The 12,682-nt window shown below is 34.1% G+C and overlaps 1 protein-coding gene across 1 annotated transcript in view; it reads right to left on the bottom strand.

Moving 5' to 3' along the window:
* Nucleotides 1-11,210, bottom strand: part of LOC150100443 (insulin-induced gene 2 protein-like) — a 50,785-nt gene extending 39,575 nt beyond the window's left edge. The window contains exon 1 of the mRNA XM_090402582.1: nucleotides 11,167-11,210. The gene's annotated coding sequence lies outside the window, so the exon portion shown is untranslated. The remainder of the gene's footprint in view (nucleotides 1-11,166) is intronic.
* Nucleotides 11,211-12,682: the final 1,472 nt, after the last annotated feature.

The following is a 12,682-nucleotide window of genomic DNA, read 5'->3' as shown; positions in this document are numbered from 1 at the left end:
AGTAAAGAATTTGGCTATTAATAATCTTTTCCATTATTTTTGAGAAGATTGAGATGAAAGCAATGAGATGATAACTTGATGGCCAATTTATTTCCATTAGGGATGGGCTGGACAAAAACTTGCTTCCACGCTGATGGATAAATACAGGACAAGTATGACAGCTCATGATACAGCATGATTTTAATTCTGGAGTAAAAGTTTTATACAAGCACTCTGGTCCATTTGGACCAGAGTACTTGTTAATATCAAAACTATTGGGGGTATTTTTCTGATATATTTTTTGGCAAGAGATTTATACAGTGAGCAATTTGTCATAATAGATTTGCATTGGTAGTCTAAACAAGAATTGGATGAAAAGGCTGATAGCAAGAGGTCTGTCTTAGGTGTTATCACTGTACAATCAGGATGTGAGAGGTGGAAACATGTATAATGATAGAAGTTATACCCAACAGCTTTGGCAAGAGACCAGAAAGCTCCAATGCCATTTGAACAGGAAGCATTTGACCCTACAAAGCCTGCTTTGGAACATAGCTGAGATTCAGATAAAACTGCAAATTACAGATACTTAAACATTTGGCATCTTCAGGGTAACATAGGACTTGTTGCAGAAGTTGACTCCATTCAGTGTGTTATTTTTAAATATGTGCATTTGTCTACTTTGTGGGAGAAAGACAAGAACTTCCAAGAGGAAAACCTCTGCCCTCTCTGTATGAGACCAGATGACTTATCTTCAGCTGAAAACAATTATAAAAATATTTCCCACATCAGGATGAGACTCAAATACAAGTCATTTCCATCCAAGCAGTGCAATCTGCATTTCTGACTATACAACACATACATTATTATTAAGTTTACAACTTTTCTTCTGACTTTCAACTTATTCACAATACTAGTGCACTATCTACAACCTCTTATTATACTCTTAATAAGTAGGAGTCATATGTTATAATTTTGCTGCAGCACATGAGATATAAAATTGTTGATCCACAAATATGTACTCTAAACTGACCTCAGCATTAATAATGTCAAATACTGGATAGCAGCAAGCAAGTACATATATTTTTAGTAAACTGCTAACTCCAAATATCAGATTAGGTTTTAATATGAAAAGAGGGTTGCATCTTAATTCAAAAAACTCCTATACAACAGAAAATTACAAATTAATCCACTGTTGAACAATGCATACTTAAACTTGAAAAATTTTATTAAATATAGTTGGTTGGTGTGTAGTTTATACGGTGCAAGAACAGCAAAAGTCATAATACTGTACCACAGCAAAGGTTACAGCATACACAAGGTTATTTTAAATATAGTAATAGAATGTAACAAATAGGTAATTGCAATGTACCTTGAACAAACTATTACAAAAAACATTTCTTTCTGAAAAATAATAAAAATACCAAAACTAGTCATATTGCAAACTTGATAAGATTAATGCATTCCATGCCATCTTTTCTTTTTGGAATCCATATCGTGTTTTATGATCCATGCAGAACAATGTACTTTGAAATCATCATAATCATTAAATTCACTTAACTTTTCAGTTTCTTAAAGCCATGTGGTTACCATTTCCTTAAAATAATGAATGCCAAACTGCCATTTCTAAGAAATCTGTACACTAGTCATTTACTCTATACAGCTAACACAAATTAAAATCCACTATGACATAATACAGGCATTATGCAATATCTATCTAAATTAATAAACAGAATTGTAAGCAAAGTAAAAATAACTACAATTTATTTTTCTTGGATTATCAAGACCCTTGAAAAGCCTTTTATGATCAAACTCAATTAAGCTAAAGAGCCACACACAAGCAGCTTTACTTTGAATGAATACTAAAATATATAGCTGTTTGCAAATAAAAACTTACATATACTGTGCAATTAAACAGCATAGTATATATGAAATATAAAACAGTTACTTTAAGATGGAAAAAAACAGGACATCTGAATAAACAAAATTATGCCTTCTTTTCTTAAGTATCTTTCCTCCCTCATGGGAGGACAAGTGTCCTCAAACAGCTGACAAAAAATAAAATTGTTTAGTTAATTACAGTAAAAGAAATTCACAGCAAAATTAAATTCAAGTGCTGACCAGGCTGAATATTTTAAGTAATCAGCAGGAATCTAAGTTATTAATACAAAGTAGTCTGTATATCTAGAGTTGTGGGTAAACTGTTAGAGGTTGGCAAAAATCCAGCATTGAACTGATAATAAAATTTTCTATAAGGATCAGTAAGGGCTTGTTAAGGGAAGGTCATGTTTTAGCAATTTTGTAGATGTATTACAGCAAGGTAACAAAAGTATTTGATGCATGTCATGAGTGCTTTCTTTTTGGTAAAGAATTTGCTAGCAGGAATAAAACAATGCCACATCTGTATGTCACATATGCCGACCTTCCCCCCTTCCCAAAAAAAAGAACTGCATACCATGATATTTAGATGTTACTAAAACCACTGATAGATTGCCACATGGCAAATTGGTACTTAAACTGAAACAGAATTGGATGACAGATTAGCAAGTTAGTACATTGGCTTTTTGACAGCCTCTAAATAATATATGAATTAGAGTATCTCAGAATAAAGAAGTCATTAGCAGTGCCGCAGGAATCTGCTTATTACTTCAACTTATGTTAGAAGTTTAAATAGAGATATGCAGCTGGATGAACTATGAGGGGTGAAATGGACACCGCAGCTTTCAGGGAAGAGTTGAATTAGACTAGATGGATGGGCAATGTCTAGATGCAATACTGAATTGATTGTCAACTAGTGTGGAGTAGTCAGTTTTGAAATGTGGAAGGCAAGGACAGGATGTTGTGCATACAACTGATAGGAACATATCAAGGAAAGTACAGAAAATAAGGCAGTATTGGTGGACAAACATTACAAGAAGAACAGATTATAGCAATGATAATGAGAACACTGACTATAAAAGTAAAGAGGTTACAGTTCCTCTATACAAGACCTTGATCAGGTCTCGGGCATCTTTGATACATCCTCCAACCAATGGACATTAAAAACAAATCAGACTAGAGAAAACTATCTAGAAATTAACTGACAGTGAAGGGTCAATGTAGCATCAACATTCCTTGGGGCAGGCTACGTCTTTGTAGAACAAAGTACCACTAACTGCTGAGTTTCACTGCACCACATATGCTGAATGGATGTCTTACAAATTATATCACACATCATGGAGGCCCAACATTTTTTCAAGAGTACATCTTTAAAAACAGCAAATTCATAGACCAGTAATAGGAAAACGCATAATGGACTAGAACCTGATTGTAATGCTTTAGATTTCCAGGTCAGCTACAAAATAAACTTACTACTCCTGTTCTAGGTATGCCTGCAAAGAATATGGATAGTGGCATGTAGGAAGTACTGCTAAATGCATGATCTGAAAGGAGTTGGATGAAATCTTCAACATGCATGACTTAGTATTTTAAAAAAATTCATCTCTGTATATTCTATATCCTTCAAAATTTCAGCTCACCTTAAATAACAATTATAAGAAGTTTAATGAAAAAATAAAATAATAAATAACACACACACACACACACACACACACACACACAGTGGAGACATGACAAATTCACTTTACAAATAAGTAGGTTCCGACCTCAGTGTTCATTGCCATCTCAAATCTGCAAAACTGAACTTACTTTCCTATCAAACTCAAATTTCAGCTTCTTCAAATCACTGCTTTTCCAATTGCACACCCTATCCCATACTGTCTTCAAGAAGTATATACTGCATGTATATACTGTACCCTCCCTCAATGAGTCTTTAAACTCCCTGGAGGTGTCACATAATAATAATATGTTTGCATATCATATGTTACAGTTTCCAACTCAGAATCTTCACTTTTCATTGCTCATTCAACTTCACCATGTGGAGGCCAAGTGGATAACATATAATATAACAGGCTATGGGTTCAAATTTCACTGTAGGTACAGATGTTTGTAAATGTCTAGGTAATCAGTGCGGTAATTTCTGCATGCGGTGTGGAACTACCACCCTGCTAGCAGTACTGAAGGCCTGAAAGACTTCATGTTTGGTCCATGTTTACAGCAAAGCTTGCAGGTTATCTTATGCCTTTGACCCACAGTACTGATGTGCAATATAGCTCCTTGTGAATGGGAGTCATTAACCACACTACCGGCCAAGACGTCTATAGACGTCAAGTTTATCATGGATGCGAAGTGCTTATTAAAATTTTAATACCATTGATATTACATTGAAATATGTGATGGATACGAAGCGTATGCGTATACGTATTTGATCCATAATGGCTGGTGAGGTGGTTAAAAATCTCATGCATTCTGTAACTGTAATCATGGTATCTACCTATTCCTTCCACAACCTGTTTTTTAATGTTTATTTCTCACTGTTCATTCTTTCAAACAAGTCACTCCAAATGTCCACCACCCAACCAATTTAAATTCAGTCACTACTTTTAAAACCATTTCAACTTCCTTTGAAGTTTGCTTCATTAATTTACAAACTGCACACTTTTTGCTTCACGTACCAATTAATCTCACCAACTCTTACTTAAGTTCTGCTTACTTTCACTGTTATCACTTTCATCATCGTTATTTCTCTATACACTAACCATTTTCACAACTACACTATTATCTTTCACCACCCTTCTCATTTTCTTTCACATTTTTTCTCATTGCCAAGTCATTTGTGTCTAAAACCATTACTACCTCTAAATGTCCATTTATTTTTTCTTGAAAAGTTTCAGTTTTGCCTCACTGAGCAACCTGTAAAAACATTTATTCACCCTGTAATTTGCCACACTTAAATCTCCATACAATATCACACAATCCTCTGGCCCTTTATTACTAACTTCTTTCTTCTAATGTGTAGTCAGTCACTTCTTCAAACATTCAATTTCATTCTCTAACTGCTTCATTTCAATTTTTAATCTCACCAACTCTAACTTAAGTTCTGCTTACTTTCACTGTTATCACTTTCATCATCGTTATTTCTCTTTCTTCGCACTGTTCTTTCTTCAAACAAACCTGTCTATAAATGCACTTCTCACATACCCTAATATTCTCATCCTGAGTCCATAGTTCTTTCATTTATCAACACTGTTGAAGAATTTCCATGCCATATCCATTAAAAATAATGTAACACAAAACTCCATCTTTGAGATGACTTCATCATCAAATTCCTGATATAACAACACACACACACCCTCAGGTGTGATAGTACTACATGAAATGTTACATCATTACTAACTTCATATCAACAATTTTCCACATTATCCTGATATCGCCATTGCCTGTTATCTGTCAATATTATCAGATCTTATATTTCTGTCTTCTAAGGCACTTTTTTGCTATCAATTCACCTACAATTTGGTCTTCCTCTGAATCGTTTTTCCTGTCATCCTGGCAAAGAACACTTGTTTAGCATAAGACTTATTTTCAAGAACTCTCAATGCCAATAATCACATTTTATATAACTTTAAATTAACAATATCATAAAACAACTCAACTGATGTATTCCTACAACCAATTACAAACAACTGAAGAATGCAACAGTTACACAATATTCTCAAAACACAATCTGTAGAGCTTCACTATTTATGTCGTAAAGATATGACATATACATTATATATATATATATATATATATATATATATATATATATATATAAACACACACACACACACACACACACCATCATGCTCTCAAATTTGTATAAACAACACATAACCTACTCAGCATTCAACAGGCAAAAGTTTCAGTTCTTCTACATCTTTTGTTCAGTTCCTTAAAACTGTATTTCCTTGTTCAGCTGGAGTAAGCCCTTAAACCAAGTACTTATTACATACACTGTAAGTTTACATAAAAAAGGGCAAAAAAGGTCTTAAAGCAGCTACATATTCTTCAATTGTTGTATATATTGTGTATGTATTTGTAACTACATTATTCACCATCCTGTCATTTGTTATCAAGATGCATCATATTAGAAATATCCACACTGCCTTAAATAAAAACTGGATTTTTTTTTTAACTTCTAGAAAAATAAACTTATATGCTCCATAAAAAGACTCATTCAATCATTAACAATTTATATCAAGACCAGTCAAAAGTGTGATACCTATTTATAGAGTAATCATCTTTTATGTTCAAAGTTCTATTTAACTTGAACTTTGACGTATAATGAAACTAAGATTAAGAAGTGAAATATGAACAGACTGTTTACAAACATCAGTCAAATTTCTAAGCTTGTGTTATGAAAGAACAGCACAAACCAAATCACCTTACCCTATGTAAAGAGAGGGAAACAGTACAACTGCTACACTTTCCTATTACAGTAATCATTTAAAAAAAAAAAGTTAACATTGGTTCTGTGATTCCAGAAGTGTATAAAAAATATTGATCTACAGGTGTTCAAAAAATACACATCTTGGTCATTCTTTGGAACAGCATTAGTCTTCCTACAGTATTTAAGAGTTACAACCTGTTCAAGTCAGTATGTGTTTATATATATATATATATATATATATATATATATATATATATATCTTATTAGCTTCACAATTTCTTACCCTGCCATGGAACTATATTATTATTATTATTCAGGCCTCCAAGGAGTCAAAAGACTCATCGAGGGAGGTCCTTCCTAAGACATAAAGTCTGTCAAGACTCACTGAGGGGAGGTCCCCCCCCCCTGAGAAACACAAAGTCTATCATACCACTCTTTAAACTCACTGACCGTTCTCGCTCCCACCACTCCATCAGGCAATGCAACATACAACATACAATATACAACAAAATGCAATATACAACAGTTTTTGCAATGTTCTGTTTAAGAACAGCATGCTGAGAAACAGACAAGATACAGTTAACTGTAAATGCATGTTACAAGCAAATTTAATTTAATGAAAAAGCAAGATATTGAAGTTATTAAACCATATTATCAAAAAGATTCAAATGAAGATGTAGAAAAAAAATTCAAAAGTGACACTTCATGAGAATATATACCAGTTTTCCAGCTACACTTATCTTTTTCTCTTCTCAAGAAACTTTCTGATATCCATCTTCACATTTTCTTTTCTATTCGGATCTTATTACCACTTAACTTTTGCTTGTGTACTCCCAATCTATTAAGAATCTCATGGACTGCAAGAATGACCAATAAGAAGGTTTTAAAGAATATAAAGAAGTTTATGTACTTTGGTCATATTGTGCGAGCTGATGATCACTGAAAAAGGAAGTTATGTTGAGGAAGATTGAGGGAATGAGAAGAGGAAGACCACAAAATAGTTGGATGAGCAACATAAAAGAACTTGTCAACTTCAACTTACCATTACTGAAAGAAAGGAGACAAGAAGCCAGGTGGGATGGAGAGTCTTTGTTTACCGGATCATCAAGAGTCGAAAACAACTGGATGGCACACAACAATAAACTCCCAATCTAAGGCTCCAATCAGATGTGATGAATAAGAAAATGCACCAGAATTATGTTACAGGTAGGAAGATGAGCAGTATGATTGTGGCTGTAGACATGAGACGTACACAAGCAGCAGAGTTAATGGTTGGTAACAGGTACAAATAATTGGCATGTAGAGAAGAATATAATGGTTGTTGAGTAAAAGATAGTAGGGAACTGTGTGCTAACCAGATATGACAGTGAAGTTAAGAGTGAACAAAGACCATGAATGGTATACGTGAAAAAGAAAGTTAGGGAATGTGTGGAATGAATTTGAGGGGAGCAGATACTGCTCTGGGAATATTGTTAGGAAAGAGCATATGGGAGATTTAAAGTGAATTACGAGAGCGAGAGAGAAAAGTGAAAGACCTATGAGAGCAAGCAAAAAATAGCAAAGTGGACAAGGAAATGGAGAGAAGGAATTAGTGGGCAGGTACATGCAACACAAAGATCAGGAGACTGCAAACATTGAATAGGGTCAACAAAATGGTCAGGGATGCAAGGGGGTTTAAATCTCAGAAAAACAGAATAGGTCATAATAAGAGAGGTCAAAATCTGGCAAAGGGTCAACTGAGATGAAGCATAGGTTAGGTGGGTTAATAAACCTGAATTGAAACTGTTGATGAATTTAAGATATATCAGAAAAGGGAGAACAATTTGTAGCACTGATTGATTTAATTTTCCAGAAATTGTTGATATGAATGAAATAATTGGAAGAAATTTTTTATGGTATTTTCCATAAGAGGAGGAGAGACTGCCATTGACAACAGCAATGAACTATGCCTGCTCAACATGAAGAATCACTGATATTATTTGGAATTATAGCCTAAGCAACTGTTTTGTGGCATGAAATATCCAAGTTTTAGGTGGAAAAAGTAGAGTATGGAAAGGGGGGGGGTGCTAATAACAGCAATTTTAAGGCAATATGGTAAAAGGTGTATCATTACGGGCAGCTCCAAGGAGTCCTTAGACTCATCGAGGGAGGCCCAACATCATGTCAACAACTATTCAACAATCACACAGTATCTATCATACTTCACCTTGAACTCATTTACAGTCATGGCACCCACAACAGACTCTGGCAGCTTATTCCACTCATTTACCACTCTCCAAGTAAAAAACTTAGCTCTAACACCCTTGCTAACCACACTCTTACCAAGCTTCCATGGATGGAAGTATAAATGAGATATTCAGTGGAATAGTTATGAGTCTAGAAATTAGGAAGGCAATACAAAAAATCATTTAGGGAAATTTGTCAAGCAAAGAAGAAGAAGAGTGGATTTTAGTTATAGAAATATCTGGGAGTAAGGAAAGAAGTTTTCAGAGAGACTACTACTTTAAAAATTAAATAATAGAGGATATAAAAAGATCAAGGATTTGATTATACGTAGTGGCCCATAAGTAACAAAGAGGTTTAAACATTTAATAACTATATTTATTAATTTTTTTGTTATAATAAAATACAGAACCTGGAGATATTTTTTAATGAAAAACCACATAACGTAATTGCCTTCCATTCTTGGCTTCACAGAGACAGGACCTTTCCATGGCATGTTCCTTGGCAACTGTTAATGTTTCTGGCTACAGTGCCCTATTTTCTGCACGAATATATTCCTTCAACTGTTTAACTGTCTGGGGCTTGTATCACAAGATCAAGGATTTGATTATACGTAGTGGCCCATAAGTAACAAAGAGGTTTAAACATTTAATAACTATATTTATTAATTTTTTTGTTATAATAAAATACAGAACCTGGAGATATTTTTTAATGAAAAACCACATAACGTAATTGCCTTCCATTCTTGGCTTCACAGAGACAGGACCTTTCCATGGCATGTTCCTTGGCAACTGTTAATGTTTCTGGCTACAGTGCCCTATTTTCTGCACGAATATATTCCTTCAACTGTTTAACTGTCTGGGGCTTGTATCACAAGGTAATCCATAGGAGAACATTCGTGCAGAAATTAGGGCGCTACCAGAAACATAACATTAACAGCTGTCATAGAAATGGCCTGTTTGTGAAGCTGAAAATGGAAGGTATTTACATAGTTGTAGTTATGTGCTTTTTTCATAACTAATACATAAAAAAAAATCTCCAGGTTCAGTATTTCATTATAACAAGAAAGAATAAAAATAATTAATAAATAAAAAAGTTATTAAATGTTTAAAGACCTTCATAACTTATGGGCCACTCTATAGTACCGAAAGATGTTCTTGTGGGAAAAGTAGCAATCAAACCTATCTTCAATCAGTGAAATGGGTTCACAAGTTACACACCTGGGTGATGACTAGCTTGTGTGAGGAAAAAATACATTGAACAACAGGGCAGTTAATTATAAAAACAAGTGACATCATAAAACAAAATGGAATGAGAAATTGGTATTTCAGGGGGGAGGGGGGGAGAATAACATATTGTATATAAATCAGATAACTTGTAAGTTAAAGAAAGCACTGTAGAAGATTGCTTTCTTTATCTTACTTTACGGAATCTGGGATTTCGTGGGAAATCCTAAATTATGCAGTATTTGGCAAGCCACCTTCCCAATCTCCTACATATTTATTTTTCCAACAGTATGTGCAAATAAAAGTACAATAACAAAAATGAATATTTATGTTAGTCATTTCCTATGACTAATTTTTTTAATATTAGAAATATAAATTATAACTATCAAATATTGCTTCTAGAGCTTTGGGAGTGAGGACATTACACTGATGGATCAGCACTGCAAGAAACTGATAATGCTGGGGAGTGATAATGGATGAGACATTTGAAGTTCAGTAGACATTTTATGAAACTGAACAAAACAGCATAAAGGATCACTTCACTTTGGGATGTTAAAAATATACAATCAGGAATAAGAAGTAATTATCCCCCTCTATAAGTCATTGATGAATATACATACACAGACTGCTATGCTTGATTGGCTTGGTTTAGTGGAGATGACAAAATGGTGGGCAATCACAAGGTGGTTGTGGTGATGGAGTGCTTGTTATGGAGAATCATAAATTACTAAGGATATCTTAGAGGACAGGCATAGAAGATCAAGGATAGAAAGCTTGGAGAGTGATAAATTTAATGAGTGTCATATGTAAGTGTCAAAAAAGGAGTTTTGCGTGCATTCAGTTAATTAGTTAAATTAAAGATGCAATAGGTAATGTGTGAATGATTAATAATTCGATTGTCTTATGAGATTTGGGGCTCTACCGATATCTCCAAATAATAAATCTTTCACATTATTTCAATTGCAACTCTTCAAGAGTTGTACAAAGTCCTAGCGCTACTCTAACTACATGTACTTCAATTGTAAAATATGTAGGGGGGGGATGAATATCCACAGATGATTATTTTCCGTTCCATCGTCCTAGATGTGCTATCATGCACAAATCAGTTTGAGAAAAAATAAATAAAGAAAGTAGTATCATATAAGAATGAAAAGTCGTAAATACCAACTAATCCGGCGTCTGGAATTGATAATACACCTAATACTGATTATTACCAGCAAAACCTTCTCCGAATCGAGTCAAGCCAGTCATCCATATAAAATGAATGAAATATGGTTTAATTTCCAAACACTGAATGGAGCGTTTTTAAGAAAAATCACAAAACATCTCTCAAAGAGTTATAATGCATTAAATTTATTGTTAACCATTAGTTACACGTGCACCAAAAACCTAAATATTTAAACGGAAATCTTACTAATTTACGACTCATACCTCTAATGGAAACAACTTTCAGTTTATCAAATAAAATGCGCACAGATGCAAACAATCACCAAGCATTCCTTACAGTCTGATAAGTATCCTAAAATTGCAATATGTAATAACTTGAATGACATGCTCATTCATTCTACACCAGCTGGTGAAGTCAAAAATTTACAACCCGTTTGACATGACACTGCACCAAAAATGTAAGGTTATCTTCCATATTTACTCACCACTGCCCAAACTATATCTTGATTTTTCGATGGTCAGCTCAATAACATATGCACTGCTAAATTGTGTATAATATAATTCTTTTATGTGCACAACTTTTGTGCGAAAATGACTCCATGGGTCACACCACTAAACCACACGAATCTACCACGCTCTCAGAAACGTGAACTGGTGACTATAATCATCCAATAAAATGGTAATATAATTCAGTGACGAAACTTCAGCTCACAAATATTCGCCAATTGGACTAAGAGAATCTATGTGACGCAAACACACCAGCCAGAATCAGGACGCTGCAGACAAACCAATGAACTGTTATTTCCATTGCCCGACAGAGAAGAAAGGCTGCGCAGAGTAATAGTGCTTGTTCTAATTCTGGTATTTCTGGGTAACAAAATTGCTTCTTATATGTAGAAAAATGCAAATAAATGAAATGAAATGAAGGAACGTGTAATGAACAATTAAACATATTATACTATACATATGTTTTACATAACGAAATGATGGATTGTTCGGCTATGAGCAATTCAGCATGACATACCACTGTAAGTATGCATAGCTAATGTAAGCAACTGCCTACGACACCCAAGATGAATATCTGTTTTCTTTTAAACATTCTACATTTTGTATCACATTTAAATGTAATACAATTAAATATTAAAGACAGCAGACGCAAAGAAATAAGTGCAATTAAAAATATATTCTGCCATTTAAGTTGCATGTTTGATACAATTAAATATTATAAAAATTTTAAAAATACATAATAAATTTAAATAGTCACATGAAAAGATCATTGGAGAGAATAACACAGCGAAATATGAAAAGAGTTATGTGAATCACTCGGTTAGGTGAACACAACAAAAAGTGGAAGGATACAAACAAAAGATATTGCAAGAATAATAAAAGGCAGTAAATAGTGCCAAGACAGGCTCCAAGCACCAATCAAGAAACTGTCTGGTTGCAGCGGCAAATTTATAAGAACATGTCGTTAGTATACAAATTGCAATATTCTTTTTATTGTAAATTAAAAATAATTACTATTATTATATTATTATTATTATTATTCCTGATACCTCCAAGGAGTCCGAAGACTCATCGTGGGAGGACATCTACAACTGTCTCTGCACCTAACCTCTACTACGAATCATCTCTATCAACGCCATCTGCCGCCCACCTCCAACACCACCACAACTAGTAATTTTTGTCTGTAAATTGCGTGTGTTCTGAAGGGCCGATTTGTATGTATGCGGGATGAAAAACCCGAGTTTCCGGGAGAAAAAACCCTGCTACCTCCGTA

This window comes from Typopeltis vanoorti, chromosome 13 (assembly GCF_054136105.1).
Source record: "Typopeltis vanoorti isolate ZY-2024b chromosome 13, IOZ_Tvanoo_1.0, whole genome shotgun sequence".
NCBI classification, from domain to species: Eukaryota; Metazoa; Arthropoda; class Arachnida; order Uropygi; family Thelyphonidae; genus Typopeltis; species Typopeltis vanoorti.
Note: the sequence above shows the minus strand (reverse complement) of the source record. Positions and strands in the feature narration are given on the sequence as shown.